General features: G+C 44.8%; 2 non-coding genes across 2 annotated transcripts; one reads left to right on the top strand and one right to left on the bottom strand.

Annotated features, from left to right (window-relative positions):
* Positions 1-5,462: 5,462 nt before the first annotated feature.
* Trnas-cga lies at positions 5,463-5,537 on the bottom strand. The gene has a single exon. It is a non-coding gene; the product is annotated as a tRNA-Ser (tRNA).
* Positions 5,538-6,004: 467 nt separating this feature from the next.
* On the top strand, positions 6,005-6,079 carry Trnas-cga. The gene has a single exon. It is a non-coding gene; the product is annotated as a tRNA-Ser (tRNA).
* The last annotated feature ends 4,360 nt before the right edge of the window (positions 6,080-10,439 follow it).

The raw sequence follows: 10,439 nt of genomic DNA, 5'->3' as shown, positions 1-10,439 counted from the left end.
TTCACGAGCGCTGTGATTGGCTAGAACGCTCGCGCCATGTCTTCAAGCCAACGCACCCACACAAACATAATGAAACACATAAGAAATACTGGATTTACATTTAAATAACCTGAAATTAAATAAATATCCCTACTGCTGAACCATAAAAATGCTTTAACACACATTATTAGATACATAAACAAATTAAAGAAACACATATCAAAGGAATAGAACAAAAGGTATGCCAGTAGCCTAATGTCTCTGTGCTTTCTAAAACACAGTAAATACACTCCTGGAAATGGAAAAAAGAACACATTGACACCGGTGTGTCAGACCCACCATACTTGCTCCGGACACTGCGAGAGGGCTGTACAAGCAATGATCACACGCACGGCACAGCGGACACACCAGGAACCGCGGTGTTGGCCGTCGAATGGCGCTAGCTGCGCAGCATTTGTGCACCGCCGCCGTCAGTGTCAGCCAGTTTGCCGTGGCATACGGAGCTCCATCGCAGTCTTTAACACTGGTAGCATGCCGCGACAGCGTGGACGTGAACCGTATGTGCAGTTGACGGACTTTGAGCGAGGGCGTATAGTGGGCATGCGGGAGGCCGGGTGGATGTACCGCCGAATTGCTCAACACGTGGGGCGTGAGGTCTCCACAGTACATCGATGTTGTCGCCAGTGGTCGGCGGAAGGTGCACGTGCCCGTCGACCAGGGACCGGACCGCAGCGACGCATGGATGCACGCCAAGACCGTAGGATCCTACGCAGTGCCGTAGGGGACCGCACCGCCACTTCCCAGCAAATTAGGGACACTGTTGCTCCTGGGGTATCGGCGAGGACCATTCGCAACCGTCTCCATGAAGCTGGGCTACGGTCCCGCACACCGTTAGGCCGTCTTCCGCTCACGCCCCAACATCGTGCAGCCCGCCTCCAGTGTTGTCGCGACAGGCGTGAATGGAAGGACGAATGGAGACGTGTCGTCTTCAGCGATGAGAGTCGCTTCTGCCTTGGTGCCAATGACGGTCGTATGCGTGTTTGGCGCCGTGCAGGTGAGCGCCACAATCAGGACTGCATACGACCGAGGCACACAGGGCCAACACCCGGCATCATGGTGTGGGGAGCGATCTCCTCCACTGGCCGTACACCACTGGTGATCGTCGAGGGGACACTGAATAGTGCACGGTACATCCAAACCGTCATCGAACCCATCGTTCTACCATTCCTAGACCGGCAAGGGAACTTGCTGTTCCAACAGGACAATGTACGTCCGCATGTATCCCGTGCCACCCAACGTGCTCTAGAAGGTGTAAGTCAACTACCCTGGCCAGCAAGATCTCCGGATCTGTCCCCCATTGAGCATGTTTGGGACTGGATGAAGCGTCGTCTCACGCGGTCTGCACGTCCAGCACGAACGCTGGTCCAACTGAGGCGCCAGGTGGAAATGGCATGGCAAGCCGTTCCACAGGACTACATCCAGCATCTCTACGATCGTCTCCATGGGAGAATAGCAGCCTGCATTGCTGCGAAAGGTGGATATACACTGTACTAGTGCCGACATTGTGCATGCTCTGTTGCCTGTGTCTATGTGCCTGTGGTTCTGTCAATGTGATCATGTGATGTATCTGACCCCAGGAATGTGTCAATAAAGTTTCCCCTTCCTGGGACAATGAATTCACGGTGTTCTTATTTCAATTTCCAGGAGTGTATTTAACCAATTTCCTCATGAATACTATATATATCGGATATAAACAAAGACATAGACGAATTATTATATTTATAAGCATGCTGCTACCGTTTTTTCGTGTAACTGTGGAGTACCTATGGCCTGACGCGATTGACAGTAATCGGACACTTTGACGTCCAATAACTCATGTACTATTCAAGTTACATGCCTGTAATTCATACCAATTTAGGTTTACACTAATAGCTTTCCAAAGACATGACGATTGACGAAATAGAATGAAGCGTTTAGATTTTGGGAATTAGTTGCTGGGTGTTACTTGTATAATTTCCCGTCAGATACTAAACTTTAAACTAATAAAGATAGTGAAAATTTGATTACAATATCAGAATCGTCGTGCAAATAATGATAATGTACATGTTTATTATTGAGGTATCATGATTCATCTGGCTACCATTAATTTCTATACGAACTGTGAAATGTCGGCCATTAAGGTTTCACAAAGTCCGCCATCTTTGGCACTCCTAGCATGTCTCCTTCGCCTACAAAGCGTCACCACGGAATTCCCAGCCGCGTGGCCCGGCCGTTGTGCGGCATCACGCGGTTGCTAAGCGAACGTTCGGCAGCACGCGGCTGCTGCCGGACCACGACCTGCCGAAAGGCCCCAGCTGGGCCACACTAACTGTGAACATAGAATATTTTGAGGCTGCCACCACTACTCGCCCGTTAGCTCACAGACTGTAAAATGAAAACAAGCAATGTTAAGCCAAGACCAGTCAGAACTTATGTACGGACGGACAGCAACTGTCAACCATGGCGGTTGGTGGTTTTAAAAGACTGCATAAAATCAGCGCGAGAGGTCACTGGTGAGTTCCAAAGCGCTACCGGTGGTCCAACTATACCAGTGGCTGTACGTGGGAAGTTAACAAGAATAGGATACAACGGCTCAGCAGCTCCTCACAAGTAACACATTTCTGTAGGCAATGCTAAGAGCCACGCCACTGGACAGTGGATGGCTGGAACTGAATCTCTCTCTCTCTCTCTTTCTCTCTCTTCCTCTACCTCGTGGCAATCCGATAGAAGGGTTTAGATTTGACGAATCCTGGAGAACGTCACCTGCCATCCTGCGTAGTGCCAACACTGGGGTACAGAGGAGGTGGTGTTACGGTATGGGTGTGTTTTTCGTGGTTAGGGCGTAGTCTCCTTATTGTCCTGGAGAAAACGCTAAATGCCGAGTGATGTGAATACATTTTACAGCACTGTGTACTGTGTACAATGGAGGAACAGTTCGGAGACAATGTCTGTTTGTTTCAGCTTGACAGTGCACCCTGTCCTGATGCAGGTCTGTGAGGGAGATGCTTTGTGGACACTAACATTCCTGAAATGGAGTGACCTGCCCAGAGTTCCAATGAGAACCCAGATGAACACGTTTCCAGTGAATCAGAGCATCGACCTCACTCCAGTCTCCAGCGTCCTGGTTTTGGCTCTTGAAGAAGAGTGGTCTCCTATTCCTCCACAGACATTCAGCCGTCCTATCAGAGTTCAAGCAGAAGGCGAAGGGCGGATGCACTCCTTTTTAATGTTCGCTAATATGTGTCCGGATATTTTTGATCAGACAATGTATAATTTAAAACGCCTATCGGCTGGTCTAAGCACAGGGCAAACCCGGAATCAGATGACGTGTTCTTTCACTCTGAAAAATAAATGGGAACGAAAAAAAGTGACTTTACAAAAGTAACATAAAGCATTCATACTGCTTCGACCTGAATTAGAATATCTTTAAGTCCTGGAAGCATCGACGCATATGGATATCTCTCTCTGTTGCTTTCCGTGACCGTGATCATTCGCAAGTTAACACACGTGTTTCTCCCCTATTATTGTATGTCCTCGTGATCATTCCCAAGACATCGTGTGTAACGTGTCATGTAAGGGTCAGCTTATATCGAACGTCCATAAAACTTTTTTATTCCCCGTAACTAACAAGGCTATGGCGATGTGGAGAAAAGCTACAAGTGGGGGACAAATATTGTTTTAATCATTTTGGAAAATGTTTTAGTAACGTAACACGTCTCCACGCAGTAATTCTATTCGCTGGGGAAAGAAGTACCTGGCCGTAGCAGCATTCATGGCGATGGCAGCATGATAGTGATTCTAACGATAGGGAGCATCCAGAGACGCCACACTATATAGTGAAGACTTGATCTTAACTGTGTACGAGGCAGTCTTTGCGCTGTGTAAGAGACAGACTGACGTAATGCTATTAGCTCCACCAGGTGAGTTTATTTGAATGAACGTATTGTTAAAATTGACTGAAATGTTTAAGACTTAGCCACGGATTTCAAGGCGCAGTGCTTGTAACTTTTATTTGTCATTTTCCTCGGTATCTTCAGAAAGTACAGTTTAAGATGTTCAAATGGCTCTAAGTATTATAGGACTTAACAGCTGAGGTCATCAGTCCCCTAGACTTAGAACTACGTAAACCTAACTAACCTAAGGACCACCCACATCCATGCCCGAGGCAGGATACGAACCTGCGACCGTAGCAGCTGCGTAGTTCCTGACTGTAGCGCCTAGACAGTCAAAGACAAAGAGAAAGGTGCACCAGGAAGAAATACTCCGAAGGGGGCGAAAATCAGAAGTGATGTTAATGTACAAAGAAACAAATGATTACAATTTCGGAAAAATTCTATGATTTATTTAGCCGGCCGGGATGGAACCACTACGGTCGCACGTTCGAATCCTGCCTCGGGCATGGATGTGTGTGATGTCCTAAGGTTAGTTATGTTTAAGTAGTTCTAGGGGCCTGATGACCTTAGAAGTCAAGTCCCATAGTGTTCAGAGCCATATGAACCACTTTTTTTATTTATTTAAGAGAAAGAGAACCACGAACTGAGCCCTCATGAAAGCAGTTATTCTGCTTGACACTGGTTGACTGAGTGGCTGTGTGCCCTACTGAGGGAAAACATGCCAAATTCTGTCCAGCTGGCGCACTAGGTCGTCGAAATCCCGAGCTGGTTGGAGGCTCTGCTCATAATGCTCCAAACATTCTCAATTAGGTAGGGATCCGTTGACCTTACTGGCCAAGGCGCTGTTGGACAAGTACGAAGACAAGCAACAGAAACTCTTGCCATGTGCGTGCGGGCGTTATCGTGCTGACATGTAAGCCCAGTATCGCTTGCCATGAAGGGCAACAAAACGTGGGGCAGAGTGTCGTCGACGTAACCGCTGTGCTGTAAGGGTTCCGCGGATGATAACCAAAAGGGTCCTGCTATGAAAAGAAAGGCAGCCCGGGCCACCACTTCTGGTTGCTGGGCCGTATCCGGGCGACATTCGGGACGATATTCCACCACTGTCCAAGGCGCCTCCAGACACGTCTTCGCTGATCATCAGGGCTCAGTTTGAAACGGGACTCATCACTGTAGACAATTCTACCCCAATCAATGAAATTGCTGGTCGAACTTCGCAGAACTGTTTGTCTTCGTGACTTGCCAAACTCAATCTTGTCCACTGTAGTCGCCGTATCTCTCTTCAGTTGAGAATGTTTGGAGCACTGTGGGCATGGTTATCCAGCCATCTCGGGGCTTTGACGCTGTAACGCGCCAGTTGGACAGAATAAGGCACGATATCCCTCAGGGGAACATCTGACAACTCTTGTCAATCAATGCCAAGCCGAATAACTGATTGCATAAGGGCCGTAAGTGGAGCAACAGCTGGTTTGAATCATACTTAATGAACAGAAGGCAAAAAGTTGTGCTGAATAGCACAAATAATGAAACTTCCTGGCAGATTAAAACTGTGTGCTCGACCGAGACTCGAACTCGGGACCTTTGCCTTTCGCGGGCAAGTGCTCTACCAACTGAGCTACCGAAGCACGACTCACGCCCGGTACTCACAGCTTTACTTCTGCCAGTACCTCGTCTCCTACCCTCCAAACTTTACAGAAGCTCTCCTGCGAACCTTGCAGAACTAGCACTCCTGAAAGAAAGGATATTGCGGAGACATGGCTTAGCCACAGCCTGGGGGATGTTTCCAGAATGAGATTTTCACTCTGCAGCGGAGTGTGCGCTGATATGAAACTTCCTGGCAGATTAAAACTGTGTGCCCGACCGAGACTCGAACTCGGGACCTTTGCCTTTCGCGGGCTAGTGCTCTACCAACTGAGCTACCGAAGCACGACTCACGCGCGGTACTCACAGCTTTACTTCTGCCAGTACCTCGTCTCCTACCCTCCAAGGTTCTGCAAGGTTCTGCAAGGTTCGCAGGAGAGCTTCTGTAAAGTTTGGAGGGTAGGAGACGAGGTACTGGCAGAAGTAAAGCTGTGAGTACCGGGCGTGAGTCGTGCTTCGATAGCTCAGTTGGTAGAGCACTTGCCCGCGAAAGGCAAAGGTCCCGAGTTCGAGTCTCGGTCGGGCACACAGTTTTAATCTGCCAGGAAGTTTCATATCAGCGCACACTCCGCTGCAGAGTGAAAATCTCATTCTGGAGCACAAATAATGTTGGGAGGGTGGTAAATTCTAGTGAATGGGGAGTTATCACAAAGGGAGTCCCACAGGGCTCAATTTTAAGTCCTCTGCTGTTCCTTATTCATGTGAATGATTTCCCACTTACTGTTCAGCAAGCGGAACTAGTGCTGTTTGCAGGTGACACAAGAGTTATAATAAATCCCATTCCAGAAAAAGTAGATGAAGATATTGTTAAGGATGTCTTTCAAAGAATTTTTAAATGGTTCTCAGAAAATGGACTCTCCCTTAATTTTGAAAAAACTCACTACATCCAGTTCTATACACCAAATAGAGTCATACCGACAATTGATGTAACATATGAACAGGGCTCAGTTAACAGGGTAGATTTCTCTAAAGTTTTGGATGTTCACATTGATGACAACTTGAACTGGAAGAAGCATATCACTGAGCTTATCAAACAACTAAGTTCAGCTTCTTTCGCCCTTCGTATAATCGCTAGTCTTGGTAATCGGTCTCCTAACGTACTTTGCAAATTTCCACCCAATAATGTCTTATGGAATAGTTTTCTGGGGTAACTCACCACTTAGAAATAAAGTATTGACAGCACAAAAGAGAGGAGTGAGAATAATTAGTGGTGAACATGTCGGCACCTTTTCAAGGAGTTAGATATTTTAACTGCACCATCAGAGTACATATATTTGCTAATGAAATTCGTTACAAATAATCCATCTCAATTCGCGAAGAACAGTAATGTTCCTACGTGCAACACTAGAGGGAAAAATGACCTTTCCCATCCGTTATTGAAGCTGTCAGTTTCTCAAAAAGGAGTACATTATTCAACAACAAAAATCTTTGCTCATTTGCCCAACAACGTAAAGTGTCTGGAAGGTAGCAGATCAAGTTTTAAATCTAGCTTAAAATCATTTCTTTTGGACAACTCCTTCTACTCCATGGACGAGTTTCCGTTTCAGAAATCGTAAATAAATGAACCTCTAAATGTAGTTGCATGTGTAGAAGTAAAAATTTCAGTAATATTAATATTAGCACTACTCATATATATATATATATATATATATATATATATATATATATATATATATATATATATATATATACTGTAATCTGACTTGTTCGACATCATATTTAAATAATCGGGAAAATGATCTACTGAACATGACATAACTAAAACTAAGCGGAGCTAAAATATAGACTTGCTCAGTTTGAGAAGCTCTTTCTCTTGAATAAAGTATTCAATTTTTCTGAAGTTGTAATCACTTTTTTGCCTGTAGGTGTACATCTGCCACTTTCCGTCTCATTCGGGTAATTTCTTCATGGTGCGTCGCTTTTTTTTGTGTTAGAGTGTATCAGTGATTTGCGGATTTTTTTCAATTTATTAGATGCGGCGCACGATTTTTTATTGATTTCAAGAATATTATGTGAAATTAGTGAAATATAAGCCACGTTAAAGTGCGTGGTGTGGGGTACCTGTGGTACCACTATCATTTGTACCGTATCCCTGGTCCATTCGTGAATGGCGCGTGGAAACCAAGAGTGTCGTTAGACCGCGAATGAGCTGCAGTTTCTCTCATTTCCTCGTCGTGGTCAATTCGTGAGGTAAGCGTGGGAGGAAGTGATACGTTTATGAAGTACACTCTCGGCATCCCAACATGAAGCCTCTGCGAAATGGATAACTTATCTCTCGTAGCGTCTGCCACTTGCTTTTGTTGAGCACCCCCGTAACGGACGCCAACTTCTTCCATCTTGCATTTTCTCGCGCAGACAGTCCAGGTTGGAATCCATTACTTCTGTGACTCTATCGATCTATCTCACCCTTTGCCTCCATCTTCTTTTTGTGCTTGCGATCTTCCCCACCATTAATGTCTTTCCCAGCGAATCAAGTCTTCTCATTATGTGCCCAAAGTAGGTCATTTTTTCAGTATCAGACCTTCCAAGGAGCAACCTGGTTTTATTTGCTGTAGTAGTGACCTGTTCGCTTTCTTTGCTGTTCGTATAAGTCTAAGGAATTTCTTCCAAAACCACAATTCAAATGTGTCTGCTCTACGCCGTTCATCCTTTCTTATGATCTAGGTCTCACATCCGTACATCACAACTGGAAATATTTAGTCTGTGCGGTCACCCTTAACAGAAATCTCGGAGCCAAGGTGTTTGCAATTCTCGGAGAAACAGGTCAAAGATATACAGAAAGACGGGTAACAGAGTATATGCAGAAGAAGGAAAAGGAAGGAATCAAAACTGAAGAACAAGAGGAAAATGCTCGGATTGAAATGATACTAAGGCAGATATGTATTATTTCTTCCCACTATTCAACCAGTACGTTGAAGAAATAGTGTTGCAAATAAAAGGACGATTTAAGAGTAGGATTGAAATTCATGGTGACAGAATGTGAGGATGACTTAGAGCGCGTGTTGAATAGAATGAGCTATCTTGTGAGAAAATAAAACGAAGTGAGATTGAACCAGAGAAACACCTAAGTAATGAAGAGTAGAAAAAAAATGAGAGTAGAGATAAACTTTACACCAAAATTGGGAACCCTGTAGTAGAGAAATTCTAAAAAGGGAACCTCCCCATCACACCCCCCTCATATTTAGTTATAAGTTGGCACAGGGACAGGCCTTGAAAAACTGAACACAGATCAATCGAGAAAACAGGAAGAAGTTGTGTGGAACTATGAAAAAAGTAAGCAAAACACAAACTGAGTAGTCCATGCGCAAGATAGGCAACATCAAGGAGAATGTGAGCTTACGAGCGCCGTGGTCCCGTGGTTAGCGTGAGCAGCTGCGGAACCAGAGATCCTTGGTTCAATTCTTCTCCCCAGTGAAAAGTTTAACTTTTATTTTCGGACAATTATCAAAGTTCAGGCACTCACACATAATCAACTTCGCTCTCCAAAATTCCAGGACATGTTCAGATTTGCTTGGACATATGCAGGATTTGACGATCTGCACACGGAAACATTTGAAAACGTAAAAAAGATATGTTTTTACAGAGCACAGCGAAAACTGTGCGACTGTGAAACTGTTGCATTCATTTGTTGCAGTTTATGTGACAAACTCTTACGTTTTCATCACCTTTTTGGGAGTGATTATCACATCCACAAGAAAATATAAATCGGGCAAGGTAGAAGAAACTTTTTACCCATTCGCCAGTTGTGGAAGTTAGGTGGGTCGACAACATATTCCTGTCATGTGACGCACATGCCGTCACCAGTGTCGTATAGAATATATCAGACGTGTTTTCCTGTGGAGGAATCGGTTGACCTATGACCTTGCGATCAAATGTTTTCGGTTCCCATTGGAGAGGCACGTCCTTTCGTCTACTAATCGCACGGTTTTGCGGTGCGGTCGCAAAACACAGACACTAAATTTATTATAGTGAACAGAGACGTCAATGAAGGAACGGACAGATCATAACTTTGCGAAAATAAAGAAAGTAAATTTTTCACTCGAGGCAAGATTCGAACCAAGGCCCTCTCACTTAGCTGTTCCTCACGCTAACCACGGGACCACGGCGCTCCTGAGTTCATACTACCGTGGATGTTTCCTATCCTTCTAATGGACTACTCAGTTTGTATATTTCGCTTATTTTTTCGTAGTTCCACACAACTTCTTCCTGTTTTCTCGATTGATCTGTGTTCAGTTTTTCAAGGCCTATCCACTGTGTCAATTTATAACTAAATCTGAGGGGGGTGCGACGGGGAGGTTCCCTTGTAAGCGGCGTGTTGTGTAATAAAAATGAACTACCTGCATGTGAAGTTACATAAACCCATGAAGGTATGCTGTGGTGTGTGAATAAATGCGGTGTGTTGTGTAGAAAAAAAAGAAACTACCTACATGAGAACTTACATAAACCCATGAACTATTAAGCTATGCTGTGGTATGTGAATAAGTGTGGCGTGTTGTGTAATAAAAACGAACAGCTCCCATGACAAGTTACATAAACCCCTGAACTTTTAAGCTGTGCTCTGCTACTTGAATATTTATTCCCCAGAAAACAAAATGGAAACGTGATCTGAAGAGGATTGTATAACGAAATAGACACAGACACACACTTATGTAATGTATGCGCAATGGAAATGAATATTCCATAGCCAGAAATTCAAGCATCAAACAGTAGGTAATCATTCATCCAGAACTTCTCCAAAACTTGTACAGCGTGTATGCTTTTAGATTGGAGCTGAAGCCTTGCTGTGAGGATGATCTCACGTATCTGCAGTCACTGGATTTAATCATGAAGAGAACGTTTATGCAGACACTGCAGTAAACCACGTAGATCAGGATGTGATTTAAGAGC

The sequence above is a fragment of the Schistocerca piceifrons genome, chromosome 5 (genome assembly GCF_021461385.2).
Source record: "Schistocerca piceifrons isolate TAMUIC-IGC-003096 chromosome 5, iqSchPice1.1, whole genome shotgun sequence".
Lineage (NCBI taxonomy): Eukaryota > Metazoa > Arthropoda > Insecta > Orthoptera > Acrididae > Schistocerca > Schistocerca piceifrons.
This window is presented reverse-complemented; position numbering and strand designations above follow the sequence as displayed.